The sequence below is a fragment of the Sinocyclocheilus grahami genome, unplaced genomic scaffold (genome assembly GCF_001515645.1).
Source record: "Sinocyclocheilus grahami isolate Dianchi unplaced genomic scaffold, SAMN03320097.WGS_v1.1 scaffold240.1, whole genome shotgun sequence".
In the NCBI taxonomy this organism is placed as follows: Eukaryota; Metazoa; Chordata; class Actinopteri; order Cypriniformes; family Cyprinidae; genus Sinocyclocheilus; species Sinocyclocheilus grahami.
Genome location: NW_015505419.1, coordinates 434764 through 441367, shown reverse-complemented (window position 1 = coordinate 441367; position 6604 = coordinate 434764).

Genomic DNA, 6604 nt, shown 5'->3' with positions numbered 1-6604 from the left:
TACTAACCGATTAAGATTACTATCAGCCATACTAACATTGTTGTAAATCATGAAGATTAGAGGGTAAGTCTTTTGAAGAAGATTCCTGATAGCTGCTGTCAGATATATTTGTGCATGATAAACATTATCAGCATTCCTGCGACGAGAAACAGAGAGAAGAAACTGCTTTCTTGTTCATGTCTATACATGTTCAGGTTCAACCTATTAAGAAGGATTACTTCTTTATTTGTCTCTTTTTAAACATATATTTAAAGAGTGACACCTAAAGGCCTATGACATTTTCTTCTGAATAAAAAAATAATAATAACAAAAACACATAATGATCTTGTTATTCTTTGAAACCCCCGTCTTTTCCATTTTGAATTTTTGATTTTGAAAGTTTTAAAGTAAACATTGAATCAAACAAAGAAATGTAAAAATAATGAAATACTACCATGATGTATAAATATGTAAAATTTATTTAAATGTATTGTTTTAATATTTTGTCAAAATAAATCTATAATAAAAAACAAACAAATACATAAAAACACAAGCTAAATAAGAAACGTAATTTTGGGGAATTCATTATTTAGATTTTTACGACAGGAACTCTTATTATTAAAGTTAAGAGGGGTCATATGATGCAATTTCAAGTTTTCCTTTCTCTTTGGAGTGTTACAAGCTGATTGTGCATAAAGAAGATCTGTAAAGTTGCAAAGACTAACGTCTCAAATCCAAAGAGATATTCTTTATAAAATTTAAGAGTCAACCACGCCTACCTAAAATGGCTCGTTCTAACACGCCCCCACATGTCTACCTCACTATGTGGAAAGATTTGCATAACGCAGCCCAAATGTTCATGCAAAGAAAGGGGTAACTTTTATTCTCACTGTAGTATTGTTGACGCTGCCACCATGTTGTGGAGATGCTGTGTGCTTCGTTGTGAAAGCGAAACTACTTTGTTTGGTCTTCCAAAAGAGGACGATATCCGCTTCGTCATGCCTAGAGCTGATACATGCTGGTTGCTGAGGAAATACATCAACTTTCACCATGGACGAAGTGGAATCCAGCCCGGGGTCGTCACATGTGGTTGCCATTCATTCGTCGGATCTCGACCCCGCCGCCTCAGCTCACTCTATCCAGGCCTCAGCGCACGCTAAGCCGGCGCTTCCCCTCACGCAAGGCCACTGTGTTTTTCGTTGTGAAAGCAAAACTACTTTGTTTGGTCTTCCAAAAGAGGACACGACTAGAAATCAGTGGTATTTACAACACTGTTCCAGAACACTTCAACCCAAATATTCAGATCTGTGCAGCACATTTTATGGAGGACTGTTTACTGATCCTGGGAGAGTAACGTTAGACTACATTGCCGGCTGTTCTGACTCACGTAAGTACGTTTTCATTTAATGGATTTGCCACTGACGATTCAAACATAAGTTTTGAGCAGTGTAGAGTAGCACTTGTTGTTTATCATTTCTCTGATCACAAATGCAGAAATTATGCACAATCTACTGTGTTAATATGAAGGAATTTTCTGGATTGATTTTTCCACAGGTTTTTGTTTCTGCATTTTTAATTACGCATTGTATTTTGTGTTTTCGGGTTACAACAGATGACGGATAATGTCCTGGAAAATTACTAGCACCTTTTCCATTTTCCTGCATATTTTTCTTACAGTGTACTGTAAGAAACAGTGTAACTCATCAACAATCGCAGGTACAAGCTACTAACAAAGTGTCTCATAAATGAAAAATAACAGTATTCAATTATTATTATTACTATTAAACAATTGCAAATAGCAGCTAACTTAATTCCTGTAACGTGTGTACTGCTAGGCGTCTTTGGTTTCCTCTTTTTGTGTAATTTAAATGGTAATTTGTGCCTTTTTATCGTTTGAGTCACTTATCAAAAGTTGCTAAAAGCTGCCAAATACATTTTAAAAATAGCTAAATTTGTTGCTAGGTGCTTCTGGAAGAAAAGTTGCTAGGGTAGTCTGAAACGTTGCTAAATTTAGCAACAAAATTGCTAAGTTGGCAACACTGCCTACTACGGAAACCCTAAAGGGAATAAATAGCCTACGAGATGGGAGGATAAAAAAAATATTTCAATACTTTTTCTCGCAATTATATCGTTGGGTATGTCTAGGGGGTTACAACAGATGACGGATAATGTCCTGGAAAATTACTAGCACCTTTTCCATTTTCCTGCATATTTTTCTTACAGTGTACTGTAAGAAACAGTGTAACTCATCAACAATCGCAGGTACAAGCTACTAACAAAGTGTCTCATAAATGAAAAATAACAGTATTCAATTATTATTATTACTATTAAACAATTGCAAATAGCAGCTAACTTAATTCCTGTAACGTGTGTACTGCTAGGCGTCTTTGGTTTCCTCTTTTTGTGTAATTTAAATGGTAATTTGTGCCTTTTTATCGTTTGAGTCACTTATCAAAAGTTGCTAAAAGCTGCCAAATACATTTTAAAAATAGCTAAATTTGTTGCTAGGTGCTTCTGGAAGAAAAGTTGCTAGGGTAGTCTGAAACGTTGCTAAATTTAGCAACAAAATTGCTAAGTTGGCAACACTGCCTACTACGGAAACCCTAAAGGGAATAAATAGCCTATGAGATGGGAGGATAAAAAAAATATTTCAATACTTTTTCTCGCAATTATATCGTTGGGTAAGTATAGGTGTCTGTATATAAATTGCGGGCGTCAGGGAGCCGCTTTCGATTGCGCGCTCTCATTTTACTTTCACTTTCACTTTTGAGATTCGCGATCACAAGGACTCTATTCTATGGAGCGGCAGTACTTACCACACATTTGACAAGATTAGATGTTTGTCATTGGTACTCAGGATCTGCAAATCATTCACCATCATCCTATCAGACAGTTCTCCTTACTCTGTGTAACGTTATGTGGTAAGTGAACTTTCATGTACTGTAATGTAACAGGCTACCACTAGCAAGCGGCTAACCTTTTAGTGGCTCCGTAGAACGCATTATTTGTTTCACGCTTCAGGCACACCCAACCACGCGCCCCCCGCCCCCCGCCCCCCCATGTCATCGTCCATCATGATGTTTCACTGCAGATATCGCAATTTGGTAGACATCGCCCAACCCTAGTACAGGTGTCCTTGTTGAATGTCTTTTTGTGTAGACGTTAATGTGAAGATCTGGTGTATGTCAGAGTTTGAGAGTGGGAGGAGAAAATATATGAATACAAGTAAAAATTCCATTAATTTTCTTCACAGAAGAATTAACAAAAAAAACATTTAAGACAGATCTACTCTCAGCGGTGTGGTTGTTAGTCAATGGTATATGCTTTTGTTGAATCCATCATCAGTATTTGTTTTTTTATTAATTTTAATATTATTTTTTTATTTATGTGTGTTTGTGTGGTATAGTCTGCCTCCCCCTGGGCACCCTAGAGCACCTCCTGAACACACCAAAGAGCCCTTGGCATATATGCGCAAAACCCAGGTACACACTCTTTCTCTTACATCTTTATCTTTATTATTCTGGCTCTCTTCATTTTTCGTCTTTATATACTGTATTTCTCTGCTTATACTCAAATGTGGCATCAAACAGTATTTCAACACTCTTGAACTCTTACTGTAAGTCACATTTTACATTTCTGAATGCCATTGCATAAGTAACATAATTTTATGACTCTTTTTTTGACTCTTCAGACAAATGACAAATTACAATTTCTCAGAACAAACTTAATTTTTCTGAGCCATTAGTTTTAATCATCTGGTGTCAAGGTCACTCACTCTACTGTATTAAGTCAGTTCTCCTCAAGTTCACAAAGGTGCAAAGGAATTACAGATGTAGTTAATCACATTAACTACAGTATAAACATGATCTGGTTATCAACATTTTGCTTCAGTAAAAATAAACTAGCATATCAATTAACATTCAAAATTTTTGGGTCAGTAAGATCTTTAAGTGTTTTTGAAAGAAGTATCTTATGCTCAGCAAGACTGGATTATGTAATCAAAAATACAGTAAAAACAATAACATTGTGGGCGATAGGGTCAAAAAAATTATCACGATCATTGTTTTCATATCAGTCGATAGCGATAATTATCACGATAAATGTCAAATCTTTATTTCTTTCAAGTTTAAAGCCAGATTTTTGCTCCAAAGTGAAAGTTGTAGAAACCAGAGCATTAATTTTCCTTAACAAAATACATAATATAGAAAAATTAATTTCTTAGTTTCTGCATGTTCTAATGAGTGATATTGTTTCAAATCAAGAAACAGGTTTGGGTTGCCTGATCATTTTAATAATAATTATATCACTTTTTGGCTCTTAGAAATGCACATTTGATAGTAGCTTGAGTTAGGATGCAGTTCATTTTGTTCATTATCAAAATCAGTAACATCTGTAAAAATTGTAGCAACCTCAGTTTTATATGGTTACATTTATTCTGACCAAGTTTTTATTTATTTATTAATTTTTTAATTAAGCATCGGTCTCCCATAGTAACATACATTTAATCATGATAAACACAGTTAAAACCACACATATAGCACCTCAATACCATGGTACAAATATAACTATATGTTTTTTAGGTATAGCCTGTATGAAAAACAGTAGTCTAAAAACATTCAGTATAAATGCACACATGCTATAACTTAATCACAATTACATACTACAATTATATAGGCCTACTATTACTCCTGTAATAAAATTCAGTGTGAATATCCCAAATTTCTGCCACAATACCATGGTGCAGTGAGTGTTACTACAGTAAATCCATGGTAAATGATGGCGATTTGTAGATTGAAAAGCCTTCTGACTGTCTCGTTGCACACAGTGTTCCTCCTGTTTGGCTTTAAACTAGTTTAAAGAGTTAGTTCACCCAGCAATGAAAATTAGCTTGTGCTTTACTTACCCTCGAAGCATCCTAGGTGTACATGACTTTCTTCTTTCAGACGAATCCAGTCGGAGTTATATAAAAAATTGTCTTTGATCTTTCAAGCTGTTTAATGGCACTCAGCGGGTGTTGCAGTTGAACAGTCCACAAGTCGTCAAATAAAGCTCGCGCATTCATAATAAAACGTGCCGCAGACGGCTCCGGGGGATGAATGTAGCGAATCCATGAGTTTTTGTAAAAAAAATATCCATATTTCAAATGTAATAAACCGTTTTCTCTCACTTCCGTTATCTATCATACGCGGATCCGTTCCGGCGGAAGGCGTATGACGTATGCGCAGTGCGCGCGCCTCTGAGATATGCTAGTCTCGCGAGTTTGTTTACAGGAGCAAAGGAAGCAAAGTTTCCTTACTTTAGCAAAGGAAAACCAGTCTCCTCTTGGTTTATATCGAAATCCTCCGACAATTTTCTTTGCAAATCTTCGGTTTGTATTTCTAATTCATGACCGGCGTGTTGTTTTGTTCTCTCTCCGCATTCGTCACTAGTCACGCAACGCCGCGCATCTTACGTCATCCGCCGGAACTGCTTCAGTGGATGACAGTCAGCGGAAGTGAGAGAAAAGTGTTTATTACGTTTGAAATATGGATATTTTTCTTACAAAAACTCATGGATTCGCTACAAGGGGCCTTTATTCATCCCCCGGAGCCGTCTGCGGCACGTTTTATTATGAATGTGCCAGCTTTATTTGACGACTTGTGGACTGTTCAACTGCAACACCCGCTGAGTGCCATTAAACAGCTTGAAAGATCAAAGACAAGTTTTAATATAACTCCAACTGGATTCGTCTGAAAGAAGAAAGTCATATACACCTAGGATGCTTCGAGAGTAGGTAAAACACAAGCTAATTTTCATTTTTGGGTGAACTAACCCTTTAAATCACCGAGTCATTTGTGTTCATCGCTGAATTCAAGTGCTTCACACTGGATCTCACAGCGCTGCTTAATGCTCGCGTGACCGAGTAAACGCATCTGCTCTAGTGAGCTCGCACCGCGCGACAGTTTGAACTTTGATCCGAGCGGATAAATAGTCCGTGTGTGCTAGAATCCCTTACAATTGATCTATATTTCATAAACAGGCATTACTTGCATGGTCATTAATCTTTAAGCACAACTTCTCCCCTCACCGTTACTTCATGTGGAACAATCAAGACATTGTATATAAGAGAAAATCTTTGTTTTTTAGTAGTTGGTTTGAGAAAAACATTTTGATTGTTTCCCAGTTATTTAACTCAGAAGATCTTATTTTAAGTTACGAAGAATTCTTATGTAAATTAAATTTTCCAGTAACTCCCAAAGAATTCTCCTTTGTCATGGACGCTATTCCTAAAGGAGCTGTTATGCTTTTAAGGGACTCTGTTAGATCACTTTATCTATTTCTTTAGACCCATTTGAAATCCCTGTAGGAAAACTATGCTTTTTGCCACATCCTTCACCACATAACTATAAGATTAGATCGCTTTTTCAAAAAGAGCTTGTAACAACTCCATATGCGATGTCTTATTGGAAGAATGTGGTTGATTATATTGAATGGAAAAAGTATGGACTCTGTCTTCGAAATACATCATACCTAACAAGGTTAGAGAAATCTCATTCAAATTGTTACACAGATTTTACCCAGCTAAAGTGTTTTTGAAAAGGTTTAAATCAGACATAGATACAAGCTGTTCTTTTTGTGGTGACCC